Source organism: Notamacropus eugenii, chromosome 2, assembly GCF_028372415.1.
Source record: "Notamacropus eugenii isolate mMacEug1 chromosome 2, mMacEug1.pri_v2, whole genome shotgun sequence".
NCBI classification, from domain to species: Eukaryota; Metazoa; Chordata; class Mammalia; order Diprotodontia; family Macropodidae; genus Notamacropus; species Notamacropus eugenii.
In genome coordinates this window covers 424,496,152-424,505,983 of record NC_092873.1, presented here as the reverse complement: position 1 = coordinate 424,505,983, position 9,832 = coordinate 424,496,152, and positions in this window count along the sequence as shown.

The following is a 9,832-nucleotide window of genomic DNA, read 5'->3' as shown; positions in this document are numbered from 1 at the left end:
TTGTGAAGCCATTCCCCCCCAAAATCACTGGTCAAAGGATACAAACAAACATTTTTCAAAAGAATTGCAAACTACTAATAACCATATGAAGGAACACCTCAAATTCATTAATAATAAGGAGGCCAGGTCTGTATTCAGGAAGGTCAGGAACTCAATCTTGGAGAGGGTGTTTGGGGAGTTAGTCTTGTCCTGGCCATCATACTTCTGGAAAACAACTATCATAGATTCAATGCATCTCTATTTTTCAGTGGGGGTGATCATTTTGGCCATTGTTGAAGGAAGAGGAGAATCTGGAAGCAGAGCCTCTAGAGAGAAGCATTGGAGAGTTAGCAAATGCTACAAGCAATTAATTTGTGGGTCTCAGTGGGTCTCAATTGTGATGTTTGTAGACTCTATCATAGCAGCCTGCTTGGGACAGAGTAGATTCTTCATAAATTTTTGTCATTGAATTCAATTATTATTCAACTTGAAAAATCAAATATTCAGCTTGAATGATGTACCTTCCTATTGATATCTTGTTGAGACCAATATTACAAAGAGCTTGCCTTCCATGAATGTGCATCATAGCTGCTGGTAGAGCTATGTGGTTCCAAATAGTGCTCCAACAATCAATTGGTATAATATTAAGAATCTTCTAGATTCCAGGCATTGCACTAAGTGACTGGAAACACAAAGGTCAAAAATAAAATACTCTGTGCCTTTAATGAGCTTATATTTTATTGGGGGAAACATCATATCCATACATAAGAGAAGAGAAAGCATGGTACAATGGAAAGAATGCTGGATGGTATTAAAGGAGTTGGATCCTAATCCTGATTCCTCCACTTTCTACCCATACATCCTTGGGCAATTTGCTTAACCTAAGATCCTCATTTGTAAATTGAAGATTTTCTGCCACTCCCAAATGACTTCTAAGGTAATTTTGTGCTCTAAATCTATGATCCACTAGGCATATAAAAAATAAATAGGAGGGTCTAGGGCATTTGGCCACCAAGATGAATGACTAGACATTTTCTTTGAGCTTCAAAACTTCTCAAACTTTTTCAACACAAGAATTACGTGCAAGAGATAAAGCAAATTCAACTGTCTTCATGCTCTAGGACACCAATAATCCAAATGAGGCAAAACCCAAATGAACTAACACCAGGGAAGGCAAATCCCTAACAACTAACTTTCTCACTCAGCATCCCCTCCTCCACTGCCCACCATGCTGTGGCAGGGCTGTACATGCTGAGCCATAGACCTGCAACAGAATTCAGTTCTATCTCTCCCTCCTTCAAGTGCCACAGACAACCAAAAGGCAGAAACCTGCCTTGGATGGGTTAGCAGCATGGCAGCATTTTGTGCTGTAACAGAGCTCGGCTAGAGAACTGAGAGACAGAGGGATCTGGGGCAAGACATACGTCTATGGCTGTGTGGCTGTCACTAGAACTGAGGAAAAAAGCCCAGCACCAAAATGAGGCCAATTCTGTCCCTGGAGAAGTCACTGGGGTGAGACAATGGCCAGTGAAGTGGGAATGGGAGGAGGTTAGGACAGCTTTGAGGTTTAGCTCCCAGGGAAAATACCATCAAAGTAAAAGGAGACTGAAAGGGAGTGATAGAGAAGCAGAAGGGAAAAAAGACTGAAATTATCAAATATCTCAGGAGTAAGAAAACTCAGTTAAAAACCTTAATAATAAGTATATAAATTAATGTGGAAGATATGCATAAGAAAAGAGAATATGGCTTCCAGATCAGCAAAAAGATTACAGACATCTATGAATAAATACTGAAATAAATACATCTATAAATAAATACATACTGAAACATAAATGAGGAAAACTTAATCAATACCCAATGAGCCTGATGAGATAAACAGCCTATGGCATGGATTCCCCTTTCTTCCCATAAAACCACAAGGATGTTCCTGAATGGTTTAAAAGAGAAGTAAGAATTGTGAAAGCAGAATTTAATAATAGAGGGGGAAATGTTCATGGGGTGGGGGGGGGAATGGCAGGATAAAAAACCTTGAATTCATGATGGCAAGTCTTACTGAAGAAAAATAAGAGAGAATTCCCAATTGGGAATTCAAATGTATAAAAGTGAAGGACAATCCATAAGAAGAGAATCCAAAACAGTGATTTTTTTTCCCTTTTTACAAAATTTTATTTTTTATATTTATTTCATATTTTATTTCCTCCCAATTACATATCAAAACAATTTTTACCATTCACTTTTTAAAATTTTGAGTTCCAGGGTGGAGCCAAGATGGTGGAGTAGAAAGACACACAAAGGCAGGCTCTCCCCACACAGCCCATAAAATACCTGTAGAGAGGGACTCTCAACAAATTTTGGAGCAGCAGAAGTGGAGAACAACAGAGTGGAGGAGATTTCCAGCCCAGGGTGACCTGAAAGGCCTATGGGAAATATCTGTTGCACCGGACATGGGGCAGAGTCCAGCCCAGCCTTGGCCATGCAGCGTGGCTCATGAACAGCCCTGGGGACAGAATCTCCAATCTCAGAATCCCCAGTCCCAGTAGCAGCAGGTTCGCAGATCCCTCAACCCACAGGTGCCCAAAGCCAGTGATGGGGTTTTTTCAGCTGGCCAGTAAGGGAGAAGGGCCTTCCCATAGCTCTGGCCTCAGGCAGTGGCTGCAGAGGCCCACCTCAGCCCCTACAGCAGCCCATATCCATTGTTGGAACCTAAAACCCCTGGGGGCACTGAGGAGCTAACTATTACCTCAGCCCTGTGTAGAGGCCCTGAGGGAGCTGGTCTTTGTCTCACACTGAATGGCGGCCCTGTCCCCATAGCTTGACTGAATCCCAGACCCCCAGTGCTGGTTTGGCAGAACTGGAGGCCAGGTGGCTGTGGAGAGGAAACTGCTAAGATTCTGGGCACAAAAAACCCATACTTCTCCCAGACCAGTATACATGCTTGATTGTGCCACCTTGGAGGAAGTGAGATCTTACAGATTCCCAGAGTATACCCTACTCTTGACAAAGGACCCAAAAGTCAAGTAACTGGTTGGGAAAATGTCCAAAAAAGGGAAAGAAATAAGACCATGCAAGGTTACTTTTTTGGTGAACAGATATCTCCTCCCATCTTCTCAGATGAGGAAGAACAAGGCTTACCATCAGGGGAAGACATAAAAGTCAAGCCTTCTGTATCCCAAACATCCAAAATAAATATTCAATGGTCTCAGGCCATGGAAGAGCTCAAAAAGGATTTTGAAAAGCAAGTAAGAGAGGTGGAGGAAAAACTGGGAAGAGAAATGAGAGAGATGCAAGAAAAGCATGAAAAGCAGGTCAACACCTTGCTAAAGGAGACCCAAAAAAATGCAGAAGAACATAACACCTTGAAAAATAGGCTAACTCAATTGGCAAAAGAGGTTCAAAAAGCCAATGAGGAGAAGAATGCTTTCAAAAGCAGAATTAGCCACATGGAAAAGGAGATTCAAAAGCTCACTGAAGAAAATAGTTCTTTCAAAATTAGAATGGAACAGATGGAGCTAATGACTTTATGAGAAACCAAGAAATCACAAAACAAAACCAAAAGAATGAAAAAATGGAAGATAATGTGAAATATCTCATTGGAAAAACAACTGACCTGGAAAATAGATCCAGGAGAGGCAATTTAAAAATTATGGGACCATCTGAAAGCCATGATCAAAAAAAGAGCCTAGACATCATCTTTCATGAAATTATCAAGGAAAACTGCCCTGAGAGTCTAGAACCAGGGAGCAAAATAAATATTGAAAGAATCCACCAATCACCTCCTGAAAGAGATCCAAAAAGAGAAGCTCCTAGGAACATTGTGGCCAAATTCCAGAGTTCCCAGGTCAAGGAGAAAATATTGCAAGCAACTAGAAAGAAACAATTCAAGTATTGTGGAAATACAATCAGGATAGCACAAGATCTAGCAGCTTCTACATTAAGGGATTGAAGGGTGTGGAATAGGATATTCCAGAAGTCAAAGGAACTAGGACTAAAACCAAGAATCACCTACCCTGCAAAACTGAGTATAATACTTCAGGGGAAAAATTGGTCTTTCAATGAAATAGAGGACTTTCAAGCATTCTTGATGAAAATATCAGAGCTGAAAAGAAAATATGACCTTTAAACACAAGAATCAAGAGAAGCATGAAAAGGTAAACAGCAAAGAGAAGTCATAAGGGACTTACTAAAGTTGAACTGTTTACATTCCTACATGCAAAGACAATATTTGTTGCCAGGCCTAGAGGCCTGAGGGCTACCCGAGTCTTACCTTACCTGTCCCAGGTCTTCGGTTGGCCAAACCGGATAAACGTATGAGAGAAGAGACTTTCCGGAGTCGAACAAGGGTTAGGCTTTATTCAGGGTCCTGGTTACATGTGCAGGGGGAGCTCTTCCTTAGGAGGGAGAGAGAAATCTCCCAAGGAGGCAAAGATCTTACAGTAAGAGATTGGAAGCAGAAGTGTAAGTGGGGAGAGAGGGGGAGGGGAGAGCGAAGAGAGGAAAGAGGGAAGAGGGGCCTTCTGTCCTGTAAGGGCCCCTCCCTTGCTAAGAGCGCCTTCAGGCTTTCCTGACCCTAATTAAGCTCTCCGGCCGTGTAGTTTGCACCTGAATACTGTGCCTGCTAGATAACAATAGGTGTGCCCAGATCCGGGACAATCTCGAGGGCGGGGATGCTCCTCCCATCACGTTTCTCACGGGAAGAGGCGGAAATACACGACATAGCTCAGTCTCACTCCTCGATTCCCTGGTGTTTCATGGGGGGCCTCATGAGAACTCTAAGATTTAGAAGTTCCCACCTTTACCCGCCCGAGACTGTCCACATGGAATTGAGCTTCCATCCCCAACAATTTGTAACTCTTGAAACTTTTTTCAGTATCTGGGTAGTTGGTGGGATTACGCACACACACATGCACACATGCACACAGAGCACAGGGTGAATTGAATAGGATGGGATCATATCTTAAAAAAATTAAATTAAATGGTGAGAGAGAAATATATTGGGAGGAGAAAGGGAGAAATGGAATGGGGCAAATTATCTCTCACAAAAGAGGGAAGTAAAAGACTTTTCAGTGGAGGGAAAAAGAGGGGAAGTGAGAGAAAAAACATGAAACTTACTCTCATCACATTTGACTAAAGGAAGGAATAAAATGCACACTCATTTTGGTATGAAAACCTATCTTACAATACAGGAAAGTGGGGGAGAAGGGGATAAACAGGGTTGGGGGATGATGGAAGCGAGGGCAGTGGGAGGAATAAAATTAAGTCAACACTCTTGGGGAGGGACAGGATCAAAAGAGAGAATGGAAGCAATGAGGGGCCGGATAGGATGGAGGGAAATATAGTTAGTCTTACACAACACAACTATTATGGAAGTCATTTGCAAAACTACACAGATATGGCCTATATTGAATTGCTTGCCTTCCCAAAGGGGATGGGTGGGGAGGGAGGGAGGAAGCGAAGCTGGAACTCAAAGTTTTAGGAACAACTGTTGAGTATTGTTCTTGCAACTAGGAAAAAAGAAATACAGGTAATGGGGTATAGAAAGTTATCTGGCCCTACAGGACAAAAGAGAAGATGGGGTAAGGGAAGGGAGAGATGTTAGAAGGGAGGGCAGGTTGGTGATAGGGGTAATTAGAATGGTCAGTGTTTTGGGGTGGGGGGAGGGGAGAAATGGGGAGAAAATTTGGAACCCAAAATTTTGTGGAAATGAGTGTTGAAACTTAAATAAATAAATTAAAAAAAGAAAATTTGAGTTCCAAACTCTCTCATCCTCCCCCTTGCCCTGAGATGGCAAGCAATTTGCTATAAATTATACACGTACAATCATATAAAACATTTCCATATTAGTAATGTTGTGAAAGAAAACAGGCCAAAAAACCCCAAGAAAAATAAGTTTAAAAAATGCTTTCATCTGCTTTTAGACTTCATTAGTTCTTTCTCTGGAGATGGATAGCATTTTCATCATAAGTCCTTTGGAATTATCTTAGATCATTGTATTGCTGAGAATAGCTAAACCATTCACAGCTGATCATTGTACAATATTGCTGTTACTGTGTACAGTGTTTTCCTGGTACTGCTCATGTCATCTTGCATCAGAAAACAAAGTGCCAATCAAAAGAATCCACATACAAGCTCCAGGAGGGGAAAAAATTATGTAAAATGCTTGGAGAAGAGTAAATTTAAGGGCATCAGGAGAGGTTTCACATAGAAGGTGGCACTTGAGTAGAGTTTTAAATGAAAGTAGGAATTCTAAGAGGTAGAGATGAGATAGGGGCTGCATTGGAGTAGAGCCAACACAAAGGCAAAAAGAAAGGAGATGCTGTGGTTGTTGTTACATGTGAAAACAAACTGGAACCAACATGAGTAGATTTCTTTTAACAGCCCCCAATGCTTGAAGACAACCTAAGAATAGTCTCCAACACATTTTAGGTGTCTCAGTGCAATATTCAGAAAGTCAAACTCACATAGGAATTGATTTGGGAGAGTGTTCTCATATCTGAAAACAGAAAGGGGAGCATTGCTCACTCTCTCTTATGGGTAGGGAAGTCCTGTTCACTGAACTGTATTTTATGACTTTAGTAGGGGACTCTCATACCCTAGTTTGGGAGGGTGCCATGTTTTCAGAGAGCTCTCAATCATACGCTGTGTCTAGTGAACCTCGCCTGGATGTAGATCCAGGAGTAGATTAAATGCATTTCAAATAATGAGAAGTCAAAATCCTGCCTTCTTCCCATTCCCTCCACTCCCCCCTCCACCAGGCATGTCGAAGGATTATTTACTATGTTTCTCTTGACTTGAGCTATTTAATTTTTCCAAAACAGATGCAGCCGATTGATTAATGGCATTCCTTACCACGAGTCAGAAGTGTCAGCAAGAGAAGGCAGTGTTATTCTTAACTAGAACAATAGATTCAGCTGAGAACCAGGGACCCGTGCCAAGTATTCTTGAGACTGGGGGAAGGAGTGGGTGAGGGGTGTGTCATGTGCCACTTTTCTGATAGGAGACCTATATGTATATGTATATATCTATGCAAACGTACCTATACATATATACATATACACCCATATATGTATATATGGGTATATGTATGTATGTGTATACGGGTAAGCAGGAGTTCAGGGCTTGAAGGGCTAGGCATGTGCTAATTATAGGAAGGAGATCACATGAAGGCTAAGTCACCTTGAAAGGGGCTTAGTTAGTGGAGGTGAATTAAAGTGCTTGGAATTAAGGACATTTCTCCAAATGTCCCTTGATGTGTAAAAATAGGTCAAGGGAAATTCCTACACAATGAAGAAAGAATTGCAAGGTTAGACTGACCTCCTCTCTCCACCCCAGCTGCCCCAAAGACTTTTTCCATTTGCTAGTGGACTTTCTTTAGGAGAGCTGTGTATCATTCTTCTTTCTTGTCCAAGGAGGAGTTACTGGGTAGGAAGGTGGTACCTCAAAATTTGCTCTAGGCACCATATGTTTTAGGAATCCCCAATCCCCAAGTTTTGTGCTCTTTCTTTTTTGTTCCCTTTTCTTTGCTCAGTGGCACCCTTTCCTCATCAACACCTCTTACAGTAATGTAACATGTGCATCTCTTCCTATCCAAGTTTGCTTTCAGGTTTGGATGAGATTATAGATACTTGGGGGTGACTGGTATAGTGTAAAGTGTTATCTCTCCTGGAGGTAGTTATATTGGAATGGAAGCTTAAGCCATGATATTAATTAATATTAAATATCAATATTAGTTGTTTACACTGCTTGACAGTCTGAGAAGTTTTTTTGCATAAATGATTTGAGCCTCACAACAATGGTGGGAGGTAGGTGCTTTTATTATCCCCGTTTTGCAAACAAGGAAACTGAGACTGAGAGGTTAAGTGGCTTGAATAGGGTCACACAAATAATAAATATCTGAACCATTATTTGAAATTAGTTCTTGCTGCCTCCAGTACCAAGGCTGTCTCCCCTATACTGAATAACTGCATCAGGAAGTCACAGGAAGTGTGAAATTTCAGGCATCAAGGATCTATTGGGAAAGTTTCATTTGCTTGTTTTTAAGCTGGCAGACCTTTCTGCACTTTAAATTATACCGTGTAGGTTTCTATTCCACTCTGAATATGTCTGAGACTGGCCCCAGCAACTCATGCTACTCAGTTGATGGGACCCTTTCAGACAACTGGAATATTAGAACTTGAAGGAAACTTGGGGAACATCTAGCCAAACTCATATTTCATTGTTAGGGAAACTCAGGCTCAGAAGGGTCAAACAAAATGCTCATGTTTTCATAAGTAATAAGTGGCAGAGATGGAGCCAGAACGTTGTTCTCCTGACCTCTAGTCCAGTGCTCTTTCTCCAATATCAGATGTTCTACGTGAAGTTATTAAACCATGACTGCTGCAAGACTGCTCTCTCTGCGTGTCTTTGCCTATTTCAAAAGGAATGGTTTTTGTTTTATTCGTTGCTTTCGCCCTTCCTTATTCTTGTATTGCCCGTACACATTCCTTTTCTAGGGTAACAGCAACAGTCCCAGAATCCAGTTCACAATTCTTAAGACATTCTGCACTTTCTTTTCCTAAATGGCTTAATTAAAGTGCTTGGAATTAAAGACATTTCTCCAATTGTCCCTTGATCTGTAAAAATAGGTCAAGGGAAATTCCTACACAATGAAGAAAGAATTACAAGGTTAGAGTGACCTATCTATCTATCTATCTATCTATCTATCTATCTATCTATCTATCTATCTGTCTGTCTGTCTGTCTGTCTGTCTGTCTGTCTGTCTGTCTGTCTGTCTGTCTGTCTGTCTATTTATCTATCTGTGCTTTGCACATAATAGATGCTTAATTTATATCAATTTGATTGAACTTAATAAAAGGAGACTTATGCTCGAGTATGGGTATGCTTGAGGGTGTTTCTTGATGGCTTCATAGGTCTATTGGTCCAAATACGGTCCTCTTAACAGGTATAATTTACTTCTCCAAAGCAAATCATCCATCTATGGGGTTCAGCTAGGGCAAAACTCAAGAAAGGTCTGGTGCCCTGCCCCACCTCTACCTATGCCAGTATTCTTTCCCCTCCTTAGACCTCTTTTCTTTTAACCTCTCTTTTACTTTTTATACCTTTTTTTTTACTTTTACCTCTCTTTCCCTGCCCTTATATCATTTCCCCTTCCCTTCATTCATCTCCTCTGCCTCTTATTTCTATATTTTATCTCCCCTTTCACCATCTCTAGTCTCTTTTGATACAAGGATTGTTGATTTTTCCCCAGGCCCACCATCAAAGAAAATGCCTTTTGAGATTATAAGCCTCAAAGAACCACTTCATAACTCTCACTCATTTAACTTCCAAGAAATTTTCACCTGCAAACTTCAGTATGTGCCTAGGAGGAAATAATTTTAATTTTATATGTCCCGACAGAGTCATAGCCTCAGAGATTAGGTTAAGAATAGCCCTGCCCTAAAGGCAATCTGGTAAAGTTCCTGGAAATTTCAGGCCTAAAAATCTCTCTCTGAATCCTCCCAGAATCATTCTATTCTTCATGTTTCTTCTTTCTTCTAAACTGGCTCTAGAAATGAAACAGGTCACAGGTCTGGTTTTAAATGCCTAAGGGCTGTGACTTCATGTAGTGGCTGAAGCCAGGACACATTGTAGCTATAAATAACAATCCTTAGCTTACCAGGAATGTTCATACTGATGCTTTAAAAGCTTTAGGTAGTTATCAACAACACTGACTGAGGGATCTTTCCATCACCCTTGGTACCATATGTCAGGGCATCGTGTCGGTACAGCAACACCCTCCAGGGACTCAGATCACTGCATTCTATAATTCCTAGTCTTAGTGATCCATTGCCCTCTCCACACTGCCTCTCAAAGCTTG